Source organism: Cherax quadricarinatus, chromosome 39 (genome assembly GCF_038502225.1).
Source record: "Cherax quadricarinatus isolate ZL_2023a chromosome 39, ASM3850222v1, whole genome shotgun sequence".
Lineage (NCBI taxonomy): Eukaryota > Metazoa > Arthropoda > Malacostraca > Decapoda > Parastacidae > Cherax > Cherax quadricarinatus.
The window spans coordinates 22541429-22564283 of record NC_091330.1 but is presented as its reverse complement, the minus strand read 5'-3'; positions in this window follow the sequence as shown (position 1 = coordinate 22564283).

Here is a 22855-nt window from a genome sequence, read left to right as displayed (position 1 = left end):
GGAGGGGGTAAAGGAGGTTTTGTGTGCGAGGGGCTTGGACTTCCAGCAGGCATGCGTGAGCGTGTTTGATAGGAGTGAATGGAGACAAATGGTTTTTAATACTTGACGTGCTGTTGGAGTGTGAGCAAAGTAACATTTATGAAGGGATTCAGGGAAACCGGCAGGCCGGACTTGAGTCCTGGAGATGGGAAGTACAGTGCCTGCACTCTGAAGGAGGGGTGTTAATGTTGCAGTTTAAAAACTGTAGTGTAAAGCACCCTTCTGGCAAGACAGTGATGGAGTGAATGATGGTGAAAGTTTTTCTTTTTCGGGCCACCCTGCCTTGGTGGGAATCGGCCAGTGTGATAATAAAATATATATATATATATATTTATATATATATATATATATATATATATATATATATATATATATATATATATATATATATATATATGATATTTATATATATATATTCGGCACGACATATATATGTCGTGCCGAATATGTAAAACTGGTCAATTAGCAAGAACTCATCTAAAATTAAGTCCTTTCTAAAATTTTCTCTTATACGTTTAAAGATACATTTTTTTCATTAATGTTTATGTAAACAAAATTAATTTTGCTCCAAAAGAATCTTAGAAAACTTACCTAACCTTAATATAACAAGAAAATTTTATTTTAGCCTAACCCAACTAAATATATTTTAGATTTGTTTAAAATAATTTAATACTAAACAAACACAGTGAAATATGTTTTTTCGTTAGGTATAGAATGATTTTGGCGAAATTTTTGCATACACAAATTTTCACTTGTCCTATATGGCAAGATGAGCGTTGCTATTTAAGCCAAGATCGCAAGTTCTGCCTATTCGGCACGACATATATATTATATATATATATATACATAATATTGTGTGTGTGTGATTTTATATGTGAAAAAAATGCAGCTTGACGATCAAGTAAAGTCTTCAGAAAAAGAGATTTGTCTGGAGATAAAGAAGTTATCCCTCGCGAGACTTAAAAGAAAATGGTCTCTATCAGTTTGTTATATAGAGAAAACGAGGTAAATCTTCGCTAATGGAAGCAAATACCTGGGTGCCTCAACCCGAGATGAAAGTTCTGGAGCACCAACACTTGGCAGAAATCTGCGATGGGAAAAGCGAAGCTGAAAACAAGAAACGGGAAAATGTTAAGAAGACGGAAGCAGATGATTTAAAACAAGAAAACCGGGTGAATGTGAAACTCAGGAGGAAAGGTGAGGAAAAAGATTATTATTATTTTTATTATAATTATTTTTATTACCATTATTATTATTATTATTATTATTATTATTATTATTATTATTATTATTATTATTGTTGTTGTTGTTGTTGTTGTTATTATAATATTTTCAGGGGAAGCGCTAAACCCTTAAGGGAGTCATACAGAGACTAGGGAGATGGGAGGTAATCAGGTTTAATCCAAGAAAACGAAGACGTCCAATTAAACCTCAAGTCCCTCACCAACATCAAGGAACCTCAGTTAGTTTAATATGTTTATTATGCACCCCATACCCATCCTGTGGGCGGTAGTCAAAAGATTACAGAGGTACATAATGGGTCCAGGGACTGGGCCTCAAAGTTTTGATAGCTGAGCAAGTTACAGAGGTAATGAACTCACAATTTACAAAGGTAATGAACTCCAGGTAGGTCTAGTCACAATCATTACAAGTTACAAAGGTATTTACAGATTACAGAGGTACACAATGGGTCCAGGGACCTCACGTGAAGGAATTTACATTATACTCATGAACAAGTTCTAACCCCGTTGAAGACATGATGTGCCCGGGGAATGACAGGTAATTAGGTTTGATCCGAGGAAGGGAGTGAGGGTACATTCAGTTCCATGAATAAATAATCTTTCAACTTTATGAAGGGTTTCACTATGAGCTGTGAGATCATTCTTTTCTTACTAAACTCCATTAATATATCAACAGTGTGCTGCTACCATATTCCATATAACATTTAAGGTGTCCCGTAGCTCGATTGCTAGTGCACTCGGCTCACACACTGAGGTCCGAGGGTCGATCCACGGTACGGGTGGAAACATTAGGACGTATTTCCTTAATACATCTGCGGTCCATGTTCACCCATCAGTAAAATGAGTACCTGGGTGTTAGTCAACTGGTGTGGGTCACATCCTTGGACAAAATTAATCTAATTTACCCGAAATGTTCTGCATAACAAGGGACTTTGTGTGTAGTAGTATGTCACTGATGTCAGCTAGGACTGTGTACGTTGTACATGTACTTGTAGAAATTATTATTATTAATATTAGGAGTAGTAGTAGTGTTTGGATTGTGGCAAGAGAAGCTAGCTATTTTTTCTGTCAAATTTCATCACACAAGACAGATTATATGGTATTGAAATCTGTTAACCTGAGCTAACAGACTTCAGTGGAACGATGGGGATAACGTTAGGTACTGTGATGTATATGTGAGTCAGCGGGCCACCATCAGCAAAAGCCTTTTTGACCAGGCAAGCATCAGACGAGCCTGGCCCTTGGCCGGGCTCCGGAAGTAGAAAACATTGTCGGAGCTCAGAGCTCAGTAGTTTCATAAGCTTCGAAATCTATTCCCAAGTAACAGTAACTCCAGCAGAGTTGGTGTTATTATTACTTAGAAATTATTATCTCTGAGGATAACCTGTCATACACACACGGGAGATGGAAGGTATGAAAATATTTTCACCATTATAAAACGAGGCAACAAAAAACTGTAAAACTTAAACAATTACTAAAGTATATTTACATATTGTACCCATAAATACATGTATATAGACTCGTAAATTCAACGTTGAATAACGTTGCTACAGCCATCCTGAACGTCATAAAACAAACACTACTTATAATGTAATAAGCAACACCAGTTAAATTTAAAGAACAAAGGCACAATACCGCGACTGGAAGAATACAGAAATAACCCGCACATAGGAGAATGAAAGTTATGGCTGCCTTCAACAAGGAGCTGGACAGAGACCTAAAGTCAGTACCCGATTAGCCGGGCTGTGGTTGTTACGCTGGACTGCGTGCGGTCAGCAGTAACAGCCTGGTTGATCCACTGCGAATCCTAGTCAATCACTGGGCCATGGCGGCGTTGACCTCCGGAACAGCCTCCAGGTAGTCTCCACAAGTCACACAAGTTCAAAACGTCGTCATAAGTTTCTGCTACGTGAGGGTTGTGTGACAACTATATTTAGGATGACCCGAGATAAGTTGGGCATGACTTAGGATCTGTGTTACATTCTGATACTTTATCTAGGGTAGGCTGCGTCGCTAACTAATTTAGTACAAAATAGATTACTGCACACCTCCATTATTCACATATATGTCTCTATGAAGCACAACACTTTAAATACACAAACACGTATACACTCATGTATATATACATATTGCACTTAGAGTACTGTTTACCTGGAGAGAGTTCCGGGGGTCAACGCCCCCGCGGCCCGGTCTGTGACCAGGCCTCCTTAGGTCAGTGTCCCAGGATGCGAACCACACCAGTCGACTAACACCCAGGTACCCATTTTACTGATGGGGAACATAGACAACAGGTGGAAAGAAACACGTCCAATGTTTCTACTCTGGCTGGGAATCGAACCCAGGCCCTCACCGTGTGAAGCGAGAGCGTTAACCACCAGGCCACCAGAGCCCATATTTGTAAGGGAAATTGTTGTTGGTATTACATGTACATAAAATAGTAAGTACCTAAAAGTATTTCTCGTTTTCACTTCAGCGGGATACTTCATGTAAGACACAAATACGGTTTTAGGACATTTATTAAGAAGACGTTTCGCTCATCAGGGGATTTATCAGTCTAATAAAACCGAAGTTTTACGTAGTAGTTAAAATAGGTTATATATATCAAACGATACGGACATGTGTAGGAGGAATAGACATTTTTATTAACATTATGTACAAGAAATATTTTAGTAAACTACCAATTACCAAAAAAAATAAGGCGCTATTCGACTGCTAACTGTTGCTGGCAAATTCAGAATAATGAATGAGGATATCTAGAAGCACATCAGAGTAGCTGAGGTATTGACAGTTACAAGAGTAGAGGGTGAGGGGATGTGGTGGGGTGGCATTGGATGGTGAGGAGAGCCAATCAAAACAAACAAGAAGGGGAGAGAGAGAGAGAGAGTGTAGAGGTCGGGTCTGGCAGTGATCCACCTGAGCCTGGGTACACAGCCGAGTGGGGAAGCAAGTTGGCCCCAGAATTTACGTCTTAATCCAATGCTTGACTGGGAGTCGTCCACCTGAATTCCAGGAACCTTCCTTGCAAAGTTAATGAGTTTCTCGAAATGCTTTAAAATTGCCAGTGTAGTATTTATTAAAATGAACCGTATTTAATTTTCTTATGCGTAACCCCAGTGGAAAACGTGTATAGTATTTCAGTGGCTGAGCAGTTCAAGAAAGGTATCCCAGTATTGTATTATCCCAGCGCCTCAATGCACGCGACTTTAATGGTACAGAGTGCGGGATAAGTTAGTAATGGAGTTTAATATTACTGTTGAAGATTTGAAGCGTTCAAGTCATCAAATGGAAGCTAATATCTAAATTTCTTTAAAAAATGGTGAAGTAGGACATGCACAGCCCATATATAATTCAAGCCTTCCAAAGAAACCAGATATCAATATCCTAAAATCCACAAGCACATTAAGCTTAAAAATCACTTAGAACTACAGACCGATAGCGCTAACATCCCATATCATAAAAAATATTTGAAAAGGTTCTAAGAAGCAAGATCACCAATCACCACAGTAAGTGTCAGTGTCCCAAGACTGTTCAGCTGCCTCCCAACATACATAAGGGGGATTACCAGTAGAACTCTGGCTGTCTTCAAGAAGGCACTGGACAGGCACCTAAAGTCAGTACTTGATCAGCCGGGCTGTGGTTCATACGTCGGTTTACGTGCGGCTAGCGGTAACAGCCTGGTTGATCAGACCCTAATCCACCACGAGGCCTGGTCTCAGACCGGGCCACGGGAGCGTTGACCCCGAAATCCTCTCCAGGTATACCGAGTTGAGGGTTGAGGCTTATCAGATTTGACACTCAAAAAATTTTGCACGAAAAGCAGTATTTCAATTTTCCAACTTAATTCCATTACAGAAACTAAATTGGGACCTAGACAGACCAAAGTCAATCCAACCTTTTCTCTAAGTAAGGCTGACCAGCGTTTAAGAGAGTAATCTTATTTAAGCTCTGAGTACATAAAAACTATTTTTTTTACAATGGTCACTAAAACACGTAGATGTTATGGGCATATGAAAGTACATTAAGTAGATTTAACATAAGCTAAACTAATATAATCGAACACTGACATATTTCTAACCAAAAGAGATATTTTCCAGCTATTATACATAAACCAATTTAATTAATAAAATAGGCATATTAAAACTAATATAACCTAAAATCAAGGAAAGCTTCCTTTAAGAAGACATCAAGACTAAGAGTTGAAAACTGACCAGAAGATTCATTATCCAGTTATTACACAGAATGCGACAAAATTTGCACCTACACAACATAAACAAAAACATTGAATTCATACAATGCATCAGCCATTAAAAAATGATGATGTTCACGGCTGTTTTCCTATAATCGGGGGAAAGCGCTAAACCCATTGGGGTTGTATAGTGCTTGTGCAATGGGCGTCATTCACATTCGATCGAAGGGAAGGATAAGTCCAGTTCCTTAGATCAAGAACCTTTCGCCAACATCTAGGCGCCCCTTCCCCTCCAGGATGCATAATTTAATTATATAATACGAAATATTGCTAAACTATTTCCAGAGCAAAAATACCTGATGAGCCAGGATGTGGCTCCTGTGTTGGACTACGTGCGGCCAGCAATAACAGCCTGGTCAAGGATCTGGCCTTGGGGGCATTGACCCCTGGAACACCCTCCTATGGAGTAAATGGCACCTGCAAACTCGATAAACAATGAAAGCCTTCTAAGTAGAATGCACCCGTGTTTAAATTTTGAAGCCAATCTGAATAGGTTTTTAAAGCAATGTCGTGGAAACCAATTTTGGGAATGATCTATGTAAAATTGAATGGAGGGTACCTCACTTGTAAATTGTTCCACGAGCCTTCACCTAATAAAAGTAAACCAGGATTTAAAAATTGAAGCCGATCGGTTAAGGCGGCTTGAAGTTATAAATGAAAGGCTTAAGGGAAGTTAGATGTGAACGCCGTAGCTTATAATGGGATGGCTCTGGCATCACGTTTGGTTCACTGAACTTATGAAATTTAAAAATGCTAGATTTCAGTATTTTTCAATTTTCCATTTTGCCCTTGTATTCTATTTAAAATTTGTACATTTCTTTAAGAAAATTGTTTAAGAAAGTTCAGTTTGATGAAATTCTATAATATTGGCAATTTGGTGTTTAGGAAACCAAAATTAAATAAAAAAAAAATGCTTCCAACTATGAACTGCGAATGTTTAAGTGGCTGAAGCCGACCAGAAGAGACAGTTATTATATGAAAACCAAGAGCATCCCAATTACGACCATTGGTGAAGGGGAATATGAACCGACCATTGAAAATGTTACAACGTTTGCCACCAAACGTTGTAACGTTTGGTGGCAAACAGCCAGATTAAATTTATAAAAATAGAAGTAGGAAGCAGAGTGTACTTTTGTGGGGTTGGGATGCAGAATATATTATTAGCAATCTTCGTAACAGAAAGTAACGGGAAGACTCATCAGTGCTTCAGTAATGGAAGTAATTTTGTTAGTAGGCGAAGAAGTGAGATCTTGATTAACAGAAATAGAGCAGTGGTAGATTTATTTAGGAAGAAAGAAGGGATATTCCTATAACATGAAACATTTTGTTAGATTTGTTGGATATGAAAGGTTGAACAGGACAGTTGGTGAAAATTGCTGGCTGGACAAACACGAAGGAAAAATACTGTAAGCAATATTATTTGTTGACAACTGGGACCACCTATATGCCCAGGATGACATGTATGCTAGAGATGGGGGTTCCTTTTTATAGGGCATACATAACTGTTTTAGCCAGTTCAGTGGAGGGTGTTGTTAGGGCTTTAACTCGAAAGAGAGATTAAGGATGTTTTTGGAAATAGGATTTGGTACTAAAGAATAGGGCAATATGATTTGTTAGGGTAAAAGTGGTAAAGATACAGAAATAATGGAGAGGGAAAGATAATTAGGGAAAAGATTGAGAAGAAATATAATCGCAGTGTGTATTATGCAAATTGTTGTAGTGCTAGAAATGAAATGAACGAAATATTAATCGCCCTTGTGGGAAATGCTGATGTTTTCCAGTAACTAAGCCGTTATTTAATTTGAAGAGTTGGGACCTGCCTGCCGGGTGCCACATTCAAGTACAGTGGAACCCTGGATTTCGCACGCTCCGGATACCAGACATTTCGGATTTAGAACACTTTTTTGGGTGAAATTTTGCTCCGGATTTCGTACTTTGTCCAGGGAATCGTACGTATCAGACACCTCTGCCCCCCCGGGATGCCACCTCAGTCTGGCTCTGTCACTGGTTGAGTGAGCATTCATCCGAAACATTTCGCAATTTTTGTGTTTGTTTATTGATTAATTTGACTGTGAAATAAGCCACCATGGGCTCTAAGAAAGTTCCTAGTGCCAGCCCTATGGTAAAGAAACTGAGAAACACGATAGAACTCAAGAAAGAGATTTTAGAAAATACAAAAGTGGCATATGTTTAGTCAAGCTTGCCAGGATATATGGGAAGTCGAAATCAACAATCTGCTCCATCATGACAAAGAAAGTAGAAATCAAGGAAGCTACAGTTGTGAAAGGGGTGAATATGCTAACGAAACAGAAATCACAAACAATCGAAGATGTGGAGTTGTTGTTGGTGTAGATCAACGAGAAACAGTTAGCGGGAGATAGTGTTGTGGTGTCGATTATTTGCGAAAAGGCAAGGCAATTGCATGCGGATCTCATAAAGAAAATGACTGTAACTAGTGCTGCTGTTAGTGAATTTAAGGCCAGCAGAGGCTGGTTCGACAGATTCAAGAAGCATAGTGGCATACACAGTGTTGTAAGGCATGGTGAGATTGCAAGTTCAGACAAACCTGCAGCCGAAGAATTCGTTGATGAATTCAAGGAGTGTGTAGAGGCTGAAGGATTCCTCCCCAACAAGTGTTCAGTTGTGACAAAACAGCCCTCTTTTGGAAGAAAATGTTAAAGAGGACCTACATCATACAGGAGGAAAAGGCACTGCCAGGACACTCGTTTGTGCTATAGTAACGTTAATGGGGATTTCAAAGTGAAGCCTTTACTGGTGTATCACTCTGAAAATCCCGGACTGTTCAAGAAAAACAGTGTCGTCAAGAGTAAATTGTGTGTGTTGTGGAAAGCTAATAGTAAGGCATGAGTCACGAGGCAAATTTTCATTAACTGGGTCCATGAAGTGTTTGGCCCGAGTGTGAAAAGTACCTCCTGGAAAATAACTTGCAACGCAAGTTCCTCCTGGTACTGGACAATGCTCCTGCTCATCCTCCAGACTTGGAAGACCAGTTGTTTAGGGACTTCAGTTTTATAACGGTCAAGTTCTTACCTCCTAACACCACTGCTCTCATCCAGCCCATGGACCAGCAGGTCATTTTTAACTTCAAAAAACTCTACACCGAAGCAATGTTTCAAAGGTGCTTTGAAGTGACCTCGGACACTGGATTGACCCTAAGAGAGTTCTGGAGGGATCACTTCAGTATCCTCTATTGCATAAGCCTTATAGGTAAGGCTTGGCAGGAAGTGACTTTCAGGACTTTGAACTCTGCTCGGAGAAAATTGTGGCCAGAAAGTGTCCTCGACAAAGATTTTGAAGGGTTTGAGGCTGACCCTTTCAACCCTACACCTCTTGTGGAATGTATTGTGTCTTTGGGGAAGTCCATGGGATTGGATGTGAGTGGCCAGGATGTGGAAGAGTTGGTGGAGGACCACAGGGAAGAGCTAACCACTGAAGAACTGCAAGACCTTCAACTGGAACAGCAACAGATTGCAGCTGAGGAAATTGCTTCAGAGGAGGAGGAAGAGAGAGAGAGGAAAAAGTGCCTTCTTCAGTGATTAAGAACATTTGTGCAAAGTGGAATGAGGTGCAAGCTTTTGTTGAAAAATATCACCCTGACCAAGCTGATACAAGCCGTATCTGCAACATGTTCAGTGACAATACCTTGTCCCATTTTAGGCAAAGCTTAAATAGATGCCAGAAACAGAGCTCTCTGGATAGATTTTTAGTGCAACAAGGGTCCAGTGCCAGTAAAAGACAAAGAAGGGAAGTAACCCCAGAGAGGGCTTTGATACCTGAAGTCCTTATGGAGGGGGATTCCCCTTCCAAACAATAACCTCAACTCTCTCTTCCCCTCCTCGCCTTCTTCAATACGCCAACAAGTCTTCGGTAAAGGTATGTAATGTTCATTTATCATTAAAATTAGTGTTTTATATTTATTTCTCATTGTTTTCTGTATGTAAAACTATAGTTAACCTTTAAAAAATGATTTTCTTGTGAATATTTGTGCGTGTCTGGAACGGATTAATTGGATTTACATTATTTCTTATGGGAAATATTTCTTCGGTTTTCGTATGTTTCGGATTAAAAATGATCTGAAACGGATTAAGTACAAAATCCGGGGTTTCACTGTATTTAAGTTGTTCACTGCTGATAGAAATAACGAGGAGGTGGGGTGGTGCTATATGTCCGAGAAAACTTGAATTGTTTAAAAAAATCAGATATATAAACAATTTCTCTGAGTAAAGTTCCAAGAGGGACAGGAAAGGCTGATTTTTAGGTGTGATATGCTCCCTCCGAACTTTTTTTTTACTAGGAATATGGAGTTTAATGACTACCTAGAGGTAAGGGAGGACTGTTTTTTAAAGCAATGAGAACTTTCTCGATAATCTGAAGATTACAGATGACCTATGGGCTAGCAATTACAAATCAATTACATGGAACTTTGAATGGAAGTATGACAGTAAGAACAATACAGATTTTCGTCAGCAGATTTCAATGGGGTTATTTAACAACTGTCATGTGTTGACTGAAGTAACTAAGAGAAGTATAAAAACGACAGTATTATAATTGCTATTCAAGCTACCCAAAGGCCGTATATTCAATATGAGAAAAAACATGAATCCAGTTGGATGAATAGAAGATCTAAACATTTAGGTGAGAAGAAAATCATACACTATAGGTGTGTCACTAATATGGATATATTGGTCACTTCGTAATCCAATATATCCATATTAAAGAAAGGTTAAAAAAGGGATAAGAAAAGCTAAACAAGACTAGGAAATTCAAGTTGCAAGAGAATCAAAGACAAATCCGAAAAGTTTTTTCCAAGTACGAATATTTAGACCAAAGTTTAAAGAAAAGTCAAGCCCACTTAAAACGAACTTTGAACAACCTACTGACAGTGAGAAAGAAATGTGCTCGATTTTTATGTTACTTCCTTTCAGTTTCCCACAAGATAAATGGTATCCAAGTAATTGATTATTTTAGCGGACCTGAGATAACAAATTATGTATTATCACAGCCACTAGGGATATATTTTTTAAATAAGTTTACCAATTAAAGCATTATAATCAAGTTCCCAGGTTCCAGTAAGTTTTATTCAAAGATTCTTAAGAGGCACGTAAGTTCCCCCGTCTTCTAATAACATGTTCATTTTTCCGCTATAATCTACCTGAGCTTCGCTCAGACCTCTACAACATAATTGTAATCAAAGATTTGTTAAGTTATACCATGAATTAAGGAAAGATCCTAGGCTTCACCTTACGAAACAGACAAAGTAAATGCGATAGTAATTATGGGCAAGGTAGATTATAGCGAAAAAATGAACATGTTATTAGAAGACGGAGGAACTTTCGTGTCCCTTGAAGAGCGCAAGATGGTTCTTAGGAAACCACTACCTAAGCTTTTTAATACATCACACTAAACAGGTTTAGCACCGGAGATGTGGAAGGTGGCTAATGCAGCTTCAGTGATCTTCGTGCAATCGTAGGTTTTAAAGTGAACCTATAAAAAAAATTACTAGGCCTGGCTGCCTCCATACGAACATTGTTCATCACCAGTCCCTGTATGACGTAGAGATTTTTCACTTATCAGAAGGGTCTATTTTGCTAAGTTTTTTAAAAACTAACAGCAGTAAAATTTACTGGAAGTATTTCAATGTTTATTTCCGTATCTTTTCAAAGACTTTAAAAACCTTTTAAAAGATAATGTGTTGTGTCGTTTAAGCCAGCGAGGCTCCACTGGTGGCCCCTAAACTGAGGTCTTCGCCCTCTTCAGTGTATTCCAAGAAGCAATTTGTGGGGAGGCGAGAATGTGGTTCCTGGCCTGGACATGACTGAGACTTACCCGAGGTGCTCCCAGACAGAGATCAATACCACAACACTATTTGGCAAAATATCTGTTTTTTCCTGTTATTCCTGTTGCCGCCGTTCCTACTCCATTTATCAGTCTCCTTCAACTGATCTTGCTGTCTAGCCTATTTCTAACATTTTACATTAAAGACAAGTGATGTAATTTTAAGGTTATAATGGAACAGGATGAATGAAAACGTGACTTAAGAATTAATGTGATTTTACTGAGTTTATATATGGTGGTTACTTGCGTTTCCATGTGTGTACCTGGTGGTCACGTGTGTACATGTGTACCTGGTGGTTACTGGCATGTCCATGTGTGTACCTGGTGGTCACGTGTGTCCATGTGTACCTGGTCACGTGTATATATGTGTACCTGGTGGTCACGTGTGTACATGTGTACCTGGTGGTCACTGGCGTGTCCATGTGTACCTGGTGGTCACGTGTGTCCATGTGTACCTGGTGGTCACATGTGTACCTGGTGGTTACAGGCGTGTCCATGTGTACCTGGTGGTCATGTGTGTCCATGTGTACCTGGTGGTTACTGGCGTGTCCATGTGTACCTGGTCATGTGTGTCCATGTGTACCTGGTGGTCATGTGTGTCCATGTGTACCTGGTGGTCACTGGCATGTTCATGTGTACCTAGTCATGTGTGTCCATGTGTACCTGGTGGTCACGTGTGTCCATGTGTACCTGGTGGTCACGTGTGTACATGTGTACTGGTGGTCACGTGTGTCCATGTGTACCTGGTGGTCACGTGTGTCCATGTGTACTGATGGTCACGTGTGTACATGTGTACCTGGTCACTGGCGTGTCCATGTATACCTGGTGGTGGCGTGTGTCCATGCATACTTGGTGGTCACTGGCATGTACATGTTTACCTGGTGCTCACTGGCATGTACATGTTTGCCTGGTGCGTTACCTGGTGTGTACATGTACACCTCTGGTCGCTGGTGTGAACATGTACACCTCTGGTCGCTGGTGTGAACATGTACACCTCTGGTCGTTAGTGTGTACATGTAACCTCTGGTCGCTGGTGTGTACATGTACACCTCTGGTCGCTGGTGTGTACATGTACACCTCTGGTCGTTGGTGTGTACATGTACACTGGTCGCTGGTGTGTACATGTACACCTCTGGTCGCTGGTGTGTACATGTACACCTCTGGTCGCTGGTGTGTACATGTACACCTCTGGTCGCTGGTGTGTACATGTACACCTCTGGTCGTTGGTGTGTACATGTACACCTCTGGTCGCTGGTGTGTACATGTACACCTCTGGTCGCTGGTTTGTACATGTACACCTCTGGTCGCTGGTGTGTACATGTACACCTCTGGTCGCTGGTGTGTACATGTACACCTCTGGTCGTTGGTGTGTACATGTACACCTCTGGTCGCTGGTGTGTACATGTACACCTCTGGTCGCTGGTGTGTACATGTACACCTCTGGTCGCTGGTGTGTACATGTACACCTCTGGTCGCTGGTGTGTACATGTACACCTCTGGTCGTTGGTGTGTACATGTACACCTCTGGTCGTTGGTGTGTACATGTACACCTCTGGTCGCTGGTGTGTACATGTACACCTCTGGTCGCTGGTGTGTACATGTACACCTCTGGTCGTTAGTGTGTACATGTAACCTCTGGTCGCTGGTGTGTACATGTACACCTCTGGTCGCTGGTGTGTACATGTACACCTCTGGTCGTTAGTGTGTACATGTACACCTCTGGTCGCTGGTGTGTACATGTACACCTCTGGTCGCTGGTGTGTACATGTAACCTCTGGTCGTTAGTGTGTACATGTACACCTCTGGTCGTTGGTGTGTACATGTACACCTCTGGTCGCTGGTGTGTACATGTACACCTCTGGTCGTTAGTGTGTACATGTACACCTCTGGTCGCTGGTGTGTACATGTACACCTCTGGTCGCTGGTGTGTACATGTACACCTCTGGTCGCTGGTGTGTACATGTACACCTCTGGTCGCTGGTGTGTACATGTACACCTCTGGTCGCTGGTGTGTACATGTACACCTCTGGTCGCTGGTGTGTACATGTACACCTCTGGTCGCTGGTGTGTACATGTAACCTCTGGTCGCTGGTGTGTACATGTACACCTCTGGTCGCTGGTGTGTACATGTACACCTCTGGTCGCTGGTGTGTACATGTACACCTCTGGTCGCTGGTGTGTACATGTACACCTCTGGTCGCTGGTGTGTACATGTACACCTGGTCGCTGGTGTGTACATGTACACCTCTGGTCGCTGGTGTGTACATGTACACCTCTGGTCGCTGGTGTGTACATGTACACCTCTGGTCGTTAGTGTGTACATGTACACCTCTGGTCGCTGGTGTGTACATGTACACCTCTGGTCGCTGGTGTGTACATGTACACCTCTGGTCGTTGGTGTGTACATGTACACCTCTGGTCGCTGGTGTGTACATGTACACCTCTGGTCGCTGGTGTGTACATGTACACCTCTGGTCGCTGGTGTGTACATGTACACCTCTGGTCGCTGGTGTGTACATGTACACCTCTGGTCGCTGGTGTGTACATGTACACCTCTGGTCGCTGGTGTGTACATGTACACCTCTGGTCGCTGGTGTGTACATGTACACCTCTGGTCGCTGGTGTGTACATGTACACCTCTGGTCGCTGGTGTGTACATGTACACCTCTGGTCGCTGGTGTGTACATGTACACCTCTGGTCGCTGGTGTGTACATGTACACCTCTGGTCGCTGGTGTGTACATGTACACCTCTGGTCGCTGGTGTGTACATGTACACCTCTGGTCGCTGGTGTGTACATGTACACTTCTGGTCGTTGGTGTGTACATGTACACCTCTCGTCGCTGGTGTGTACATGTACACCTCTGGTCGCTGGTTTGTACATGTACACCTCTGGTCGCTGGTGTGTACATGTACACCTCTGGTCGCTGGTGTGTACATGTACACCTCTGGTCGCTGGTGTGTACATGTACACCTCTGGTCGCTGGTGTGTACATGTACACCTCTGGTCGTTGGTGTGTACATGTACACCTCTGGTCGCTGGTGTGTACATGTACACCTCTGGTCGCTGGTTTGTACATGTACACCTCTGGTCGCTGGTGTGTACATGTACACCTCTGGTCGCTGGTGTGTACATGTACACCTCTGGTCGCTGGTGTGTACATGTACACCTCTGGTCGTTGGTGTGTACATGTACACCTCTGGTCGCTGGTGTGTACATGTACACCTCTGGTCGCTGGTGTGTACATGTACACCTCTGGTCGCTGGTTTGTACATGTACACCTCTGGTCGCTGGTGTGTACATGTACACCTCTGGTCGCTGGTGTGTACATGTACACCTCTGGTCGCTGGTGTGTACATGTACACCTCTGGTCGCTGGTGTGTACATGTACACCTCTGGTCGCTGGTGTGTACATGTACACCTCTGGTCGCTGGTGTGTACATGTACACCTCTGGTCGCTGGTGTGTACATGTACACCTCTGGTCGCTGGTGTGTACATGTACACCTCTGGTCGCTGGTGTGTACATGTACACCTCTGGTCGCTGGTGTGTACATGTACACCTCTGGTCGCTGGTGTGTACATGTACACCTCTGGTCGCTGGTGTGTACATGTACACCTCTGGTCGCTGGTGTGTACATGTACACCTTTGGTCGCTGGTGTGTACATGTACACCTCTGGTCGCTGGTGTGTACATGTACACCTCTGGTCGCTGGTGTGTACATGTACACCTCTGGTCGCTGGTGTGTACATGTACACCTCTGGTCGTTGGTGTGTACATGTACACCTCTGGTCGCTGGTGTGTACATGTACACCTCTGGTCGCTGGTGTGTACATGTACACCTCTGGTCGCTGGTGTGTACATGTACACCTCTGGTCGCTGGTGTGTACATGTACACCTCTGGTCGCTTGTGTGTACATGTACACCTCTGGTCGCTGGTGTGTACATGTACACCTCTGGTCGTTGGTGTGTACATGTACACCTCTGGTCGCTGGTGTGTACATGTACACCTCTGGTCGTTGATGTGTACATGTACACCTCTGGTCGCTGGTGTGTACATGTACACATCTGGTCGCTGGTGTGTACATGTACACCTCTGGTCGCTGGTGTGTACATGTACACCTCTGGTCGCTGGTGTGTACATGTACACCTCTTGTCGCTGGTGTGTACATGTACACCTCTGGTCGCTGGTGTGTACATGTACATGCTCATTCACTTTCAATTCGAGGATCTTTCTTACTTCAGGTATTTGAATGTTTTGTTTAAGGTTCAAAAATATAATTTGAATGGTGGTTGATGAGCGGTGGTTGATGTGTGGTGATTGATGTGTGGTGATTGATGTGTGGTGGTTGATGAATGGTGGTTGATGAGTGGTGGTTGATGTGTGGTGGTTGATGTGTGGTGATTGATGTGTGGTGATTGATGTGTGGTGGTTGATGAATGGTGGTTGATGAGTGGTGGTTGATGTGTGGTGGTTGATGTGTGGTGATTGATGTGTGGTGGTTGATGAGTGGTGATTGATGTGTGGTGATTGATGTGTGGTGATTGATGTGTGGTGGTTGATGTGTGGTGATTGATGTGTGGTGATTGATGTGTGGTGATTGATGTGTGGTGGTTGATGTGTGGTGGTTGATGTGTGGTGATTGATGAGTGGTAGTTGGTGAGTGGTGGTTGATGAGTGGTGATTGATGTGTGGTGATTGATGTGTGGTGATTGATGTGTGGTGATTGATGTGTGGTGGTTGATGTGTGGTGGTTGATGTGTGGTAGTTGGTGAGTGGTGGTTGATGAGTGGTGATTGATGTGTGGTGATTGATGTGTGGTGATTGATGTGGTGATTCATGTGTGGTGATTGATGTGTGGTGGTTGATGAGTGGTGATTGATGTGTGGTGATTGATGTGTGGTGATTGATGTGTGGTGGTTGATGAGTGGTGATTGATGTGTGGTGATTGATGTGTGGTGATTGATGTGTGGTGGTTGATGAGTGGTGGTTGATGTGTGGTGGTTGTGTGGTGGTTGATGTGTGGTGGTTGATGTGTGGTGATTGATGTGTGGTGATTGATGTGTGGTGGTTGATGAGTGGTGGTTGATGTGTGGTGGTTGATGTGTGGTTGTTGATGTGTGGTGGTTGATGTGTGGTGGTTGATGTGTGGTGATTGATGTGTGGTGGTTGATGTGTGGTGGTTGATGTGTGGTGGTTGATGTGTGGTGGTTGATGTGTGGTGATTGATGTGTGGTGGTTGATGTGTGGTGGTTGATGTGTGGTGGTTGATGTGTGGTGGTTGATGTGTGGTGGTTGATGAGTGCTGGTTGGTGAGTGCTGGTGGTTGATGAGTGGTGGTTGATGACAGGTGGGTGATGAGTGATGGTTGGTGAGTGGTGGTTGATGTGTGGTGGTTGATGTGTGGTGGTTGATGTGTGGTGATTGATGTGTGGTGGTTGATGTGTGGTGATTGATGTGTGGTGGTTGATGTGTGGTGGTTGATGTGTGGTGGTTGATGTGTGGTGGTTGATGTGTGGTGATTGATGTGTGGTGGTTGATGTGTGGTGGTTGATGTGTGGTGGTTGATGTGTGGTGGTTGATGTGTGGTGGTTGATGTGTGGTGGTTGATGTGTGGTGGTTGATGAGTGGTGGTTGGTGAGTGGTGGTTGATGAGTGGTGGTTGATGAGTGGTGATAGATGTGTGGTGGTTGATGAGTGGTGGTTGATGAGCGGTGGTTGGTGAGTGGTGGTTGATGAGTGGTGGTTGGTGAGTGGTGGTTGATGAGTGGTGGTTGATGATTGGAGGTTTGTTAGTGGTGGTTGATGAGTGGTGAGTGGTGGTTGATGAGCGGTGGTTGGTGAGTGATGGTTTGTGAGTGATGGTTTGTGAATGGTGGTTGATGAGTGGTGAGTGGTGGTTGATTGGTGAGTGGTGGTTGATGAGCGGTGGTTGGTGAGTGGTGGTTGGTGAGTGGTGGTTGATGAGTGGTAGTTGGTGAGTGGTGGTTGGTTTGTGGTGGTTGATGAGTGGTAGTTGGTGAGTGGTGGTTGATGTGTGGTGGTTGATGAGTGATGGTTGGTGAGTGGCGGTTGATGAGTGGTGGTTTGTGAGTGCTGGTTGGTGAGTGCTGGTGGTTGATGAGTGGTGGTTGATGACAGGTGGGTGATGAGTGATGGTTGGTGAGTGGTGGTTGATGAGTGATGGTTTGTGAGTGGTGGTTGATGAGTGGTGGGTGATGAATGGTGGTTGGTGGTTGGTGAGCGGTGGTTGGTGAGTGCTGGTTGGTGAGTGCTGGTGGTTGATGAGTGGTGGTTGATTGATGGTTGGTGAGTGGTGGCTGGTGAGTGGTAGTTGGTGAATGATGGTTGATTGTTGGTGAGTTGTGGATGGTGGTTGGTGGGTTGTTGGTGGTTGATGAGTTGTGGGTAATGGTGGGTTGTAGTTGGTGAGTTATGGATGGTGGTTGGTTGGTTGTTGGTGGTTGATGAGTTGTGGGTAGTAGTTGGTGGGTTGTGGTTAGTTAGTGGGTGGTGTCCAGTGGTTTATGGGTGGCGGTTAGTAGTTTGTGGGATTATAATGGGTGGTAGTGGGCGGTGGTTGGTAGGTAGATGATAGTTGGTGGTTGGTATTGGTGGTAGATGTGGCGACTGCAACAGCAGCAGCAACAGCAGCAGCAACAACGACAGCAGCAGCAGCAGCAACAACAACGACAGCAACAACAACAGCAGCAGCAGCAACAACAGCAGCAGCAGCAGCAACAACAACGACAGCAGCAGCAGCAGCAACAGCAGCAACAACGACAGCAGCAGCAGCAGCAACAACAACAGCAGCAGCAGCAACAACAACGACAGCAGCAGCAGCAGCAGCAACAACAGCAGCGGCTGCCGTAGCCGCTGTTGACAGAACCAGATGTTGTATTGTATCTTGGAAGCGAGATTGATCTAAATATTCTAAACGTACCATAATTGTTCGACTTCCTCAGAGATCCTCTTCAGAAAAGTTCCCTCAATACTTTAATTAAAGCGAGATATTATTTATTTACTGTTCCAACTATTTATGCTGCTTCAGTTTTAACTAGTCAATGACTTGGCATCGATACACGACTGGAACGCAGCTATTAAATAGGAAGGTGTCACTACATGATCCAAGGTAAGTAATGAGTCAAGGCGTAAGGACCGGAGGTAAAGATAAGAATTAACTCAAATATGACTGGACAAATATAAACGAAGATATTATGAGTCATGAAAAGCTCCCAAGTCTGCCCCTAGAATGAAATGAAATGAAATAATGATCCACTCGACAGAAGGAACTCTGTGAATGTCTCTTCTATACATAATAAACCTTCCCATTCCGATAAAGCTACAAACTCGATCCAAATTCACCTCGCTAATTTCACTGGTGCTAAATTCCACACAAAAATCTTGGAATGTTGGATTGTTTTTGAATCTCGTTCTGATAGTATACCAAATGATCCTTAAAACTGTTTTCCAAAAATTTGCGTGTTACATAATAAATCACTTGTTACATATCTGTGTTAACTGCGAGCTGCTAGCTAGCACAGTAAATAAAATCAGACCCTTACCTACGCGAGGGCATCATTGTGGCTGGGAATGCTGATTCAGTACAGTAAATTAAAGTTGATACTCAGGTACGCGGAGGCGGCTTCAGTGCCATAAAAGCACCTCAGTGAATCGACCCTCGTTATTAAAGGAAGGTTTAGAAACAAATTTTAAGAAACGTTTAGTTATATATGTAAGCAAAACTCTGGCGTATGCAGAAGCGGTGGATGGCGAGCGTGACTTGATAAAAGGTGTTGACTCCCGAGCAGGTCCATGTAAAATAAGTAGCTAGCCACCCTTAAAGTGGGAGCCCACGAAGTATCAACAGCGATAAAAGAGACGGATGAAAAACTCAGTTTTGACAAAGGTATTGATCCTTTTCAGTATGTTAAAAAAAAATTCTGCATTAAGTTTGTGATAGTTCTTATGCATAAACATAATTACTAATAATTATTATTCATTCTGGTATATTTGTGAAGTACTTGCTACCAGGACTATTCACTCGTCTTTTGAAGTAGATAAATACTGGAACTGGTATGTAGTGTTTTTTTTCTGTTCTGACACACTGTATGGAAGTGAGTTAGCCTGGCTCAAGGCCGGGCTCCGGGAATGAAAAACTCTTAAAACTCTTTAAAATTCATCAAAGGTATATCAAAGGCATGCCTGCAAGATCAGTGATTTCATATACGCTATTTGTCACATTTTCTCTCTCTCTCTCTCTCTCTCTCTCTCTCTCTCTCTCTCTCTCATATATATATATATATATATATATATATATATATATATATATATATATATATATATATATATATATATATATGAGATTTTGGGAGATGTTAAGTGAATGTATAGGAACTTTTGAACCAAGTGAGAGAGTAATTGTGGTAGGGGACCTGAATGCTAAAGTAGGAGAAACTTTTAGAGAGGGTGTGGTAGGTAAGTTTGGGGTGCCAGGTGTAAATGATAATGGGAGCCCTTTAATTGAACTTTGTATAGAAAGGAGTTTAGTTATAGGTAATACATATTTTAAGAAAAAGAGGATAAATAAGTATACAAGATATGATGTAGGGCGAAATGACAGTAGTTTGTTGGATTATGTATTGGTAGATAAAAGACTGTTGAGTAGACTTCAGGATGTACATGTTTATAGAGGGGCCACAGATATATCAGATCACTTTCTAGTTGTAGCTACACTGAGAGTAAAAGGTAGATGGGATACAAGGAGAATAGAAGCATCAGGGAAGAGAGGGGTGAAGGTTTATAAACTAAAAGAAGAGGCAGTTAGGGTAAGATATAAACAGCTATTGGAAGATAGATGGGCTAATGAGAGCATAGGCAATGGGGTCGAAGAGGTATGGGGTAGGTTTAAAAATGTAGTGTTAGAGTGTTCAGCAGAAGTTTGTGGTTACAGGAAAGTGGGTGCGGGAGGGAAGAGGAGCGATTGGTGGAATGATGATGTAAAGAGAGTAGTAAGGGAGAAAAAGTTAGCATATGTGAAGTTTTTACAAAGTAGAAGTGATGCAAGGAGGGAAGAGTATATGGAGAAAGAGAGAGAGGTTAAGAGAGTGGTGAAGCAATGTAAAAAGAGAGCAAATGAGAGAGTGGGTGAGATGTTATCAACAAATTTTGTTGAAAATAAGAAAAAGTTTTGGAGTGAGATTAACAAGTTAAGAAAGCCTAGAGAACAAATGGATTTGTCAGTTAAAAATAGGAGAGGAGAGTTATTAAATGGAGAGTTAGAGGTATTGGGAAGATGGAGGGAATATTTTGAGGAATTGTTAAATGTTGATGAAGATGGGAAGCTGTGATTTCGTGTATAGGACAAGGAGGAATAACATCTTGTAGGAGTGAGGAAGAGCCAGTTGTGAGTGTGGGGGAAGTTCGTGAGGCAGTAGGTAAAATGAAAGGGGGTAAGGCAGCCGGGATTGATGGGATAAAGATAGAAATGTTAAAAGCAGGTGGGGATATAGTTTTGGAGTGGTTGGTGCAATTATTTAATAAATGTATGGAAGAGGGTAAGGTACCTAGGGATTGGCAGAGAGCATGCATAGTTCCTTTGTATAAAGGCAAAGGGGATAAAAGAGAGTGCAAAAATTATAGGGGGATAAGTCTGCTGAGTATACCTGGTAAAGTGTATGGTAGAGTTATTATTGAAAGAATTAAGAGTAAGACGGAGAATAGGATAGCAGATGAACAAGGAGGCTTTAGGAAAGGTAGGGGGTGTGTGGACCAGGTATTTACAGTGAAACATATAAGTGAACAGTATTTAGATAAGGCTAAAGAGGTCTTTGTGGCATTTATGGATTTGGAAAAGGCGTATGACAGGGTGGATAGGGGGGCAATGTGGCAGATGTTGCAAGTGTATGGTGTAGGAGGTAGGTTACTGAAAGCAGTGAAGAGTTTTTACGAGGATAGTGAGGCTCAAGTTAGAGTATGTAGGAAAGAGGGAAATTATTTCCCAGTACAAGTAGGCCTTAGACAAGGATGTGTGATGTCACCGTGGTTGTTTAATATATTTATGGATGGGGTTGTAAGAGAAGTAAATGCGAGGGTCTTGGCAAGAGGCGTGGAGTTAAAAGATAAAGAATCACACACAAAGTGGGAGTTGTCACAGCTGCTCTTTGCTGATGACACTGTGCTCTTGGGAGATTCTGAAGAGAAGTTGCAGAGATTGGTGGATGAATTTGGTAGGGTGTGCAAAAGAAGAAAATTAAAGGTGAATACAGGAAAGAGTAAGGTTATGAGGATAACAAAAAGATTAGGTGATGAAAGATTGAATATCAGATTGGAGGGAGAGAGTATGGAGGAGGTGAATGTATTCAGATATTTGGGAGTGGACGTGTCAGCGGATGGGTCTATGAAAGATGAGGTGAATCATAGAATTGATGAGGGGAAAAGAGTGAGTGGTGCACTTAGGAGTCTGTGGAGACAAAGAACTTTGTCCTTGGAGGCAAAGAGGGGAATGTATGAGAGTATAGTTTTACCAACGCTCTTATATGGGTGTGAAGCATGGGTGATGAATGTTGCAGTGAGGAGAAGGCTGGAGGCAGTGGAGATGTCATGTCTGAGGGCAATGTGTGGTGTGAATATAATGCAGAGAATTCGTAGTTTGGAAGTTAGGAGGTGTGGGATTACCAAAACTGTTGTCCAGAGGGCTGAGGAAGGGTTGTTGAGGTGGTTCGGACATGTAGAGAGAATGGAGCGAAACAGAATGACTTCAAGAGTGTATCAGTCTGTAGTGGAAGGAAGGCGGGGTAGGGGTCGGCCTAGGAAAGGTTGGAGAGAGGGGGTAAAGGAGGTTTCGTGTGCGAGGGGCTTGGACTTCCTGCAGGCATGCATGAGCGTGTTTGATTGGAGTGAATGGAGACAAATGGTTTTTAATACTTGACGTGCTGTTGGAGTGTGAGCAAAGTAACATTTATGAAGGGGTTCAGGGAAAGCGGCAGGCCGGACTTGAGTCCTGGAGATGGGAAGTACAGTGCCTGCACTCTGAAGGAGGGGTGTTAATGTTGCAGTTTAAAAACTGTAGTGTAAAGCACCCTTCTGGCAAGACAGTGATGGAGTGAATGATGGTGAAAGTTTTTCCTTTTCGGGCCACCCTGCCTTGGTGGGAATCGGCCAGTGTGATAATAAAAAAATATATATATATATATATATATATATATATATATATATATATATATATATATATATATATATATATATATATATATATAACACACCGGCCATCTCCTACCGAGGTACTGTGACCTAAAAAACAATAAACACTTTCACCATCACTTACTGAAAGAAGGGCGCTGATACTATAGTTCAAAACTGCAGATATCCCCACCCCTCCTTCGGAGTGCAGGTACTGTACTTCCCACTACCTCCAGGACTCCACACCGGCTAACCGGTTTCTCTGAATCCCTTCATGTTTCCTTGCTTATGG